We start from the raw sequence: 9,643 nt of genomic DNA on the forward strand, positions 1-9,643 counted from the left end.
CTTTCTTTCTTTCTTTCTTTCTTTCTTTCTTTCTTTCTTTCTTTCTTTCTTCTTTCTTTGTTTCTTTCTTAATTTGAGAGAGAGTGGGCAAGAGAGAGAGCACAAACAGGAGGAGGGGCAGAGGGAGAGGAAGAAGCAGACCCCGGGCTGAGCAGGGAGCCCCACAGGTGCTCAATCCCCAGGTTCCTGGGATTGTGACCTGAGCCTGAAGGCAGATGTTTAACCAACAGAGCCACCCAGGTGCCCCTCACCGCCACTGTTTTCAAACATCATTTTCCCTGAGACTCTACATATATTATTACGCAAAGTAGCTCAAACCAAGGGAAAAAAGTCTTTCAGTGAGATGTTTGGACTCTCCCCAAAATGCTGATTAATCCCAGGTCATGATATTTGGAGGAAGCAGTTTCAAGTTTTCTGGGTGAAAAGCAGAACAAACTTGTGAGCAAGTGCCTACACAATTTTCAGCCCAAGCTGGTTCAATTTGCCAGAGGGCGTTGATAGCATTTCTCGTATTTAGTTTGAAACATAAGGGACAGCTGCCCTTTGGAAGTCCTTCAGCTTCACTGGTCAGACATCTGAAATCCACATACAGCAGGGAAGGTGAGGGCAAGAGGAGGTGGAGTGTGGATGGAGTGAATCAGCAACACTCCTCTGAAGTCCTTGGCAGCCAGAAAACCTGGCAGTAAGTCCCGACCAGGGACGTTGTAGAGCGAGAAGCAGCTCCCATATGAGCTCTGAGACAGAGTAGGGAGGGTAGCTTTCTCCTCAAGACAGTTCAAATAAATTACGTGTCCTAGAGGGGCGCCTGGGTGACTCAGTCAGCTGAACATCCAGCTTTTGATTTCGGCTCAGGCCATGATCTTAGGGACCTGGGATGGAGCCTGGAGTTGGGCTCTGTGCTCAATGTGGTTCTGCTTGAGATTCTCTCCTTTCCTCTCCCTCTGGCCCGACCCTCCCCTAACCTGTGTTCTCTCTTTCTCTCTCAAATAAATAAATAAAATCTTTAAAAAAACTACATGTCCAAGAGACTGACCATATCATTCCAATTGCAATGTGCATGTCTCCTAAAGGTGTATAAGGCAGTGTTCCTCAAAGGATAGCTCCTAGATGCAAACAAATATTAGGGGTACCATCAGCTGATACGCTTGGTTAAAAATGTAGACTGAGATTTGGAAGTGGGCTGGGGCTCAGGCTTGTGTTTTTTTTTTTTTTTTAGATTTTATTTACTTATTTGACAGAGAGAGAGATATCACAAGTAGGCAGAAAGAGAGGGAGAGGCAGGTTCCCTGCTGAACAGAGAGCCCAATGTGGGGCTCGATCCCAGGACCCTGAGATCATGGCCTGAGCCGAAGGCAGAGGCCTAACCCACTGAGCCAACCAGGAGCCCAGGCTTGTGCATTTTAAATAAGGATTCAGAATGCTTCTTATTGCATAAAGATTTCCTTGCCTTGCAGATGGATATCTTAGAAGTCAGGACAGGTAGGTGGGGGCAAAAATTTAGGGGCTGATAGCTTGTTAGTGTTCCCCAAATTATATTATACTGGTTAGTTACCCATCGAACCTTGAGAAGAAAACATATTTTGGGGTGGTAGAGAGTTGCACTATATTTCTCATTCTCCTTTCTCCTCTTGGTCTCGATGTGATTCTTGAGTTTCCAGTGAAACATTCCTAGCATGGAGTCATATGGATACCACCAGTTCCCCATCTCCCCTACCAGGAAATGGAAATCTCATCATCAGACACCTTTTCATTTTCTTTGCTGCATAACAAATTACCACAAACTTAGCCACTTATTTATTTATTTTTAAATATTTATTTATTTATTTGAGAGAGATTGAGAGAGCTCATGAGCAGAGGGAGAGGGAGAGAGAGAATCTCTAGCAGACTCCCCACTGATTGCTGAACCTGAGGCTGGGCTCGATCTCACGACCCTGAGATGACCTGAACTGAAATAAAAAATTGGATGCCTAACCACCTGAACCACCCAGGTGCCCCATAATTAATAATCATTTATTATCTCACCTTCTTCATGGGTCAGGAGTCCACACATGTTTTAGTGGGGTCTTCTTTTCCCCAAGGTTGTAATCAAGGAATCAACCAGGCATTGTTCTCATTGGGAGCTCAAAATTGTATTCCAGGCTTTCATGGCCATTGGTAGAATTCACTTCCTCTTGGTTATAGAGTTGAGGGCCCTGGTTTCTTACTTGCATTTGGTTGGAGGCCACCTTCAGTTGCTAGATGTCCTTGTAGTTCCTTGTCATCTGGTTTTCTCCATAGATGGTCCACAACATGGCTGTTTGTGTCTTAGAGGCCAGGAGACTCTCTGCAGCTCTGATGGAGTCTTACATAACATAGTCAAATCAAGGCAGTGATGTCCCATCAACTTGGCCATATTGGCCAGTCTATTAGTTTACTAGGGTTTCCATAATAAAATATCACAGACTAGGTGGCTTAAATAACAAAAATTAATTTCCTCCCCATGGATTTTGAAATCCAAGATCAAGGTGTCAGCAGGGTTGGTTTCTTCTGCAGCCTCTTTCCTTGGCTGGTAGATAGTCATTCTCTTAAGGCATTTTCACAACCTCTTTTCTTTTTCTGTGTCTGTGTCCAAATTTCTCCTTCTTTAAGGACACTAGTCATATTGGATTAAGGCCCACCAACATGACTTCATTTAACCTTAAATACCTCTTTAGAGGCCCCATCTCCAAATACAGTCACATTCTAAGGTTCTAGGGCTTAGAATGTCAACATATGAATTCGGGGTGGGGAGGGAGATACAATTCAGCCTATTACATAGTGGGATACACACAAAAAAAAGAAGAAAGAAAGAAAGAAAGAAAGAAAGAAAGAAAGAAAGAAAGAAAGAAAGAAAGAAAGAAAAATTATATGATAAATGCTAGAGCAAGGGAAATACAAGATGCTGTGGGGAAGTTCCTGGGACAGTAATCAGGTGTGGGTGCAGACAGGGAAGGCTGCCTGGAGGAGCCAAAACCTCGGCTTGGACAGGAAGCATGGAAAAGACATAGAGGGAAGGGGCAGAGTATCCAGGCAGAAGGAATCACATGCTGTCAGTTAGGAATGATTTTTGTTTCAAGGAGGAGGGGCTGATTAAGACTGACTTGAAGCAGCGGAAGCTGATTTCTTGTCACATCACAGGGCATTGGCATAGTTAGCTGCTGGCGTTGGTTCTGCATCTTGAGGATCTCTGCACGTCTCTGCCATTCTCTTGGCATTTCCTCACAATTGCAAGATCACTGTGGCCACCCTAGTGTCATTTCTGTGTTAGAAGGCACAACAAATGGGGAAGTATCATTAGCAATGTCTATCCTTTCCATCAGGAAAGCAGAAGCCTTCCTAGAGGCTCCCCGCAGATGATGGCTCATTATCCATGAGTCAGACAGGGTCACACATGACCACCTCTGGCTGCCAAGAAGGCAGGGTGAAGGTGTTTTCCTCTCTGGCTTTTGTAGTGGAAATGGAAGAGAGAGACTGCGAGGGCATGCATCAGCCGATCAGGGTGGCTGTAAGCATACAAAACTCGCAGGTGGGGGCACATGGCTTGTTCAGAGAATTCACAGATTCATGGAGGTTGGTAGAGTTGGAGGGTGCACTGCAGTGGGCAAATGGCAAGAGCTGCAGTTGGAGGAGGTGGGGGAGTCATGAAGGACAGATCAGTAAGTTCGGATTTTACCTTGGAGATATTGGAGGATGTCTCAGTTATCTAGCTCTGTGTAACAAAGCACCCTAAATTTAGTGGCTTAAAACAATGACCGTTTTGTTATGTGCAGAGATTCTGTGAGTCAGCAGTTCTGACAGGAACAGTGGCTGCAAGCTCCTTCTACTCTAATTTTGGGGCATCCCTTCGGCTGCATTCCATGGGTTACAGGCAAGTCCCACAGACCAGCCCAGTTCTAGGTGGAGAGGAAGTCGCTTCTACCACTTGATGAGGGAGAGGGTGATATTACTAATGATCATGTGGGATGGAAGATACCGTAACCGTCTTTGGAAAATACAGTCTGCCCTGGGGGATCATTGAAAGCTTTTAAGCAAGGAGAGTAATAGGATCAGACTCTTGATTTGGAAAGATCGTTCTGGCCATAGTGATAGAATTAGTTGAAATAAGCTAAGACTAGAACCAGAGAGATTGGTAGGAGGTTGTCCTGAATGAAGATGATAGTGTGGAATCTGGGCAGATTGGAAAGATATTTCACAGGTGCAATTACCAAGAGTTAGGACTGACTGTATGAGAGATTTGAAGCTGAGGGAGACATCAAGGTTCAGGCTTAAATAATTGGTCCCATTAACTGACAGGAACACAGGAACAGGATAGTTTTGGGGGAAGACAATGGGCTCATTTTTGGATGTTTACATTTAGAGTTTCTTTGAGACACCCAAGATCCAAGCCGAATTTTCTAATAGTTGGTTATATGGGTTTAGTTTTCAGGAGAAAGTTCTGATCTAAAGATATTGATTTAAAAATTATCAATGTGTAGTTGGTAATGGAGATCTTGGTGGGTGGGGAATGAGAAAGAATGGGGCTCAACAGAATTCTGGGGAGAACCAAAATTTCAGGTCCAGGCAAAGAAGCTTGGAAACAAGGGTGAGGAATGGCCAGAGAGGTAGGAGGGTGTTAAGGATTTTGAGCTGAGATTATTCTGGACTTTCTGCATGAGGGAAAAATGCCATTGCAAGTGTCCTTATAAGATAAAGGCAGAGGGAGATTATATATATGCAGAGAAGATGATGTGAAGATGGGGGAAGAGAAGGGAGTGATGTGGCCACAAACCAAGGAAAGCGTGGAGCCACCAGAAGCTGAAAGAGGCCAGGAATAGATTCTTCCCTAGGGCCCAGAGGGAGCGTGACCCTGATGAACCTTGATTTCAGATTTCTGACTTCCAGACAGTGAGAGAATAAATCTCTGTTGTTTAAAGTCACCTGGTTTGTGGTAATTTGTTACACCAGATCTAGGAGACTAACTCAGAAAAGTCAGGAAAGCATGATATCATGGAAGCCAAGGAAGAAAGGATTTCAAGAGGATGAGTGGTCGACATTCAACAAGAGAGCACATTCTATGTAGTAAGTTCTGTCCAAGATTCTGGAGATGCAGTCCTCATGGAGCTCACATTTGGTCTCCTAACCACAAATAAGCAGTGTTCGCTACTGCAAAGATGTCAGCTAAAAAAGCTCGAACATTGTTGAAGTGGACATTTGCTTTTTATTTTTGCCACCCAGTATCCTTTCGTTTTATTTATAAATAAATATTTATAGTTTTATTATAGCACTTTCATTTTCTTTTAGACAACTTCCTTCACCATTGTGTGCATTCTGGGTAGTCTCCTGGGACTTTGGATCTCAAAGCAGAGATACAAGAATGGGAAATGTGTCCAAAGTTCATTCACTTCAAAAGTGGGGCTCTGACCAGGCTGTTGAATAGTTGTTGCTACCAACCCCCTAGAGCTGTCCTGGTTTCTTCATTTCTTTTGACCCTGGTCATCCAGATTCTTGATGACTTTTGCTCTATTTCTTTCTTAATGATTCCTTGTTGGCCTAAGGCAGTTAGAGTTCTCTTACTTGAACATAAAGACTTGTAATTGATATACACATCTGCTGACTTTCAGCCAGATTAGGAGTATAGTATAAGAGGAGAAGGAGTACAGACAAGTGACAAAGGGAAATATGGTAAAATGGCTGGAGGAGGGTGTGGCTCGGGAGAGGTTTCCTTTCTCTTTATTTTCAGATACTGAGATTTATGTGTTGCTGGAGGTAGAAGCTGAAGATACAGCACAGAGAGGGGGTGACTGATAGATATGTGTCTGTGAGGAAAGAAGAGATGGGATTTTGAACAAGAGATGGTCTTCTCTACTGTAACTGAGGGAAGGAGGTAGATATGATTGGAACTAAGTCTGTGGGAGTGATGCAGAAAGTTTATGAGATTCCTTTCCATTATCTTTTATTTTCTTTGAAAAGTGAGAGGCCAGATCATCACCCAAGAGTGAAGAGGACAGTGGTGGAGTTAGTGCTTTGAGGAAATAAGAGGGAGATTGAGGTAGTCAGCGTGGAAGAGGAGAAGGAGAATCAACAATCAACAGAGAATCAAGAATCAACAATCGAAAGCAACTTGGCAGAATTAGCTGGAAAGGCTGTGAGCCCTGTTTGGGTCAGACACCACAGTCTGCAGGGTTGTGTGGTTTTCTTCCTCAGCGCTTAAGAGCATCAAGAAGACCAATAGTTGGGAGTGATGCAGGGCTTGGGTTTTATCAGGTGGCTGTGATGGAGAGATGATGATGTGAGCCTGTTGAGAATGCCAAGAGATGTTTGACAGGGTGAAATGTTGGGTCTAAGCTAGGAAGGGAGTGTTGACAGGAGAGGTAGATAGGGGTGAGGGAGAAGGGTGAAGGGGCTAGAGGGCCAGACAAAGGGAAAGAACTGATGCTGAGAAAATAACTGGGTCATCCAGCCAGGAGGATGAGGGTGTGGTCATAACATGGATGCTGGAGCTAGGATTCTAGGGGATGGGTAGGTCCAGGCGATGGGAAGGTCCAGGTCATGGCCGAGGAAAGGAGTGTAAAGGCCACCGAGGAGAAGGTTGCTGCTGATAAGAGGTCAAGACAATAGAAGACTTAGGTTTTTGTGGTCATTCTAAAAGATGTTTCATTTCCTCAGCCTAGAAGCAGAAAGGAAGACTGAGCCAGAACGCGGAGTCTTCAATAAATGATGGAGCAAGACAGGAAGTTTGGAAGATGACAGCAATGTGGAAAGAAAGTGTGCAGTAGGTAGGGATTTGTTTCATCATGTTCAGGTGCACGAAACATGGCTTTTTGTCTTATGACACACCAAATCTGGCTCCAAGTCCCCACTTCCTGGTTGGTGGCATAGCCGATGTTGGTAATTACTGGGACTCATGGAACCCTCCTGTATTGAGTTGTCTGACAGAATTCCAGGATTTACATGGTCTCAGAGGTGTAGATTACTGGCTCTCATTATCCCAGATTGTGCTTCCATTGTACAATGTGGATGTCCAGTCCAGCTGGCTGCTCAGGTGGACTGGAGTGGTGCCCATGGTACCCACTGGGCCTCCCCACTGGTGACTGTATAACCATGGCAGACATTCACTGGTGACCCCGAGCCTTGTGGATTTACACTCCAGCCTCCACATCCATTCATCTTGATGGGGGTCCAGCCACAACAGGACGCATGGAAGCAGGGCTCAGGCTTCCAGCCCTCATGGAAATCATCACATCTGCTTTACAGGTTACAGAGCACTCCCAAGAGCTCTTGTCTGTGGAGGTTATGGCGGTCAATATTTACTATGCCAGAAATGAAAACTGAGAAAGTTTCAAAATTTTTATTAATTTATTAAAAAATATTAACAAGCCCATTATATATTCAAATAAGTAACAGGTTTTTTTGTGCATAAAATTAATATTTTCTAAAGGCAAAAAAGCTTACTAAAAAGAATTTTTTTTACCTTTTTGTAAATCACCTTAATATCTAGATTCTGATATCTGTCTCTGCTTTTGTGTTGTGATTTCCCGCAGGAGGTAGCCTCTGGACTGCTCCATGTACATTGTTGATCAAGAGCTTGAAAGTGAAAAAGAACATCATATTATTATGAAAATAGATTTGACCTCCTGGAACCACTTGAAAGGGTCAAAATAATTATTTTTTCTAAGGGACAGCATTTTGAGAGACTCTTTCCTTAGAGGGATCTTCTTGGTATTACAGGGTCATGCCCTCTCTTCCTGCAAACTTAGGGCTACTCCAAAGACCTGTTCTTGCTTCTCTGGGTCAAGGGTAAAGTCAAGTTTCCAAGACTCGGAGACATGATTGCTTTCTGAGAACAGGTTGAAGTAAACACTTCTTGTTCTTTTTTAGTGAAACACCCACAGAACTCATGGCAGTTTCTTAGATTAAGCCACTACAGAAGAATGGCAGGTGTTATTGGTTGAGGGTAGATGGGGAATGGTTTGAAAGCAACCGACAGAGAGGGGAAGAGGTGGTAAATGAGCCCCTTGCGAGGGCTCAGGACACATCCATGTCCCCACTAAAGCTGGGCAGTTTGAATCCTATTAGACTCCACGCTGGTTTTCTCCTTGCATAATCTTTTCCAGAAATTTCTCCTTCACAGTCATAATGTGGACTGATAAATGGACTTACTAGCCTCTCTCTTTTATCCGTTTTTCCAGACTAGCATCTCTTTCTATCCACTTGAACTCTTGCTAGCTGTGTGGCCTTGAGCACCTCTCTAAACCCCACTTTCCCCAACTTGCAAAATGGGAGATTGTGGTGGTATCCATCCCAGAAGACTGTGCAGGCACATAAGAAAATGCATGCAAATTCCCCAGCATAGTTCAAGTCTGGGACACGACAGACATTCACTTCACATTAGTCATTATCAATGGGCATCTCTGGTGAGGCCTCTGCGAGGCCTAAGAGCTCATTGAGGCTTCTTCTTTAATATAGGGCCTTTACTCTCTATCCTCTCGATAGTCCTTTTAAAGGCCTCCGCCATGCTACTGATTCCCGTTTTGTGTCTATCATATCAGGGGCTGGGAAGCCTTTGAGCATCTCCTTACTGTGCCTGCATCTTCTGTATTTATCTAATTATCTTGGTCTGCAAGCCATCACCATCCCATCATGTCTCTTTGCTTTCTTACTGTTTCTCCTCATTCATTTTAAACCACGACTGGCTTTAGGCCCATAGTAAAATCACCCTGGGTTACAAAGCAAGTTCAGAAACACAAAGCCATTTCTATACGGATCATTTCTGCTGAACCACTTTCACCCTGGCTTGTTGGGATTGGGGGAGGGTGCTTGTGGCCACAACGGCTGCAGTTCTGCCCCCCTCGCCCCCCCACCCGGGGGCCCCAGTTCCTCCAAGGCGCAATGAGCTGGACCACCCACTCAGTCCCAAGGTCTGCTCCATCCTTTGCCCAGCTGCTCAGATCTGAGGCTAATCTGGCGGAAAACAGGACCTGCATTTAGTTAGCGAGGACCAGCTCTTAAACGCTCTCTCACGGACCCTCCAATACTCTGTCCTCCCTTTCTTTCATGAATTCGTGTTTATAAAGAAACAGACTATCTTAAAAAAATCCTTTTCTTTGGTTTCATATCCCAAGCTACTTGTCAAAGTATGTTGACAAAGTTGTCAAAACAACAGGATTATTTAGGGAATGGTGTGTCAGTCATGCATCTAACATCTATTTCTTCAGAGCGTCCCATGTAATGGACACAATTCTCCGTTCTGGAGCTCTGGCAGTGAGCAGCGCAGACACAGTCCCTTCTCTGATGGGAGAGGATGAAGGGCAGAAATCACAAAGGGAAACCAAGCAGAAAGTAGCCCAGAGGCCAGCGGTGCTATGTGGAGATCTTGGTTGGTCGCCACAGAAACCGACTTTGTTTTAACAGAAGGCAAAAAGAAGGATTTTATTGGGAACGCATGGTATACTCAAAGAATGAAAGGAGAGGCTGAAGAACCAGGGTTTGGGAGCTCCCATAACAGAATCACTTGGAGGATCTCGGACACCATAAGTGTCTTTCCGCATCCCCACTCAAGACAGTCGGCTCTGGTCAAAATGCCAGAGAGAAAGTGGCTGTCTGGTCCAGCGTGAGTCACATGCCCACATCTTGGTCAGGGGAGGGA

At 44.5% G+C, this 9,643-nt stretch overlaps 1 long non-coding RNA gene across 1 annotated transcript in view; it reads left to right on the forward strand.

The window, feature by feature from the left end:
* Positions 1-9,106, forward strand: part of LOC132002624 (uncharacterized) — a 32,535-nt gene extending 23,429 nt beyond the window's left edge. The window contains exons 2-3 of the long non-coding RNA XR_009399965.1: positions 6,664-6,773; positions 7,539-9,106. This is a non-coding gene — a long non-coding RNA (uncharacterized LOC132002624). The remainder of the gene's footprint in view (positions 1-6,663; positions 6,774-7,538) is intronic.
* Positions 9,107-9,643: the final 537 nt, after the last annotated feature.

Source organism: Mustela nigripes, chromosome 15, assembly GCF_022355385.1.
Source record: "Mustela nigripes isolate SB6536 chromosome 15, MUSNIG.SB6536, whole genome shotgun sequence".
In the NCBI taxonomy this organism is placed as follows: Eukaryota; Metazoa; Chordata; class Mammalia; order Carnivora; family Mustelidae; genus Mustela; species Mustela nigripes.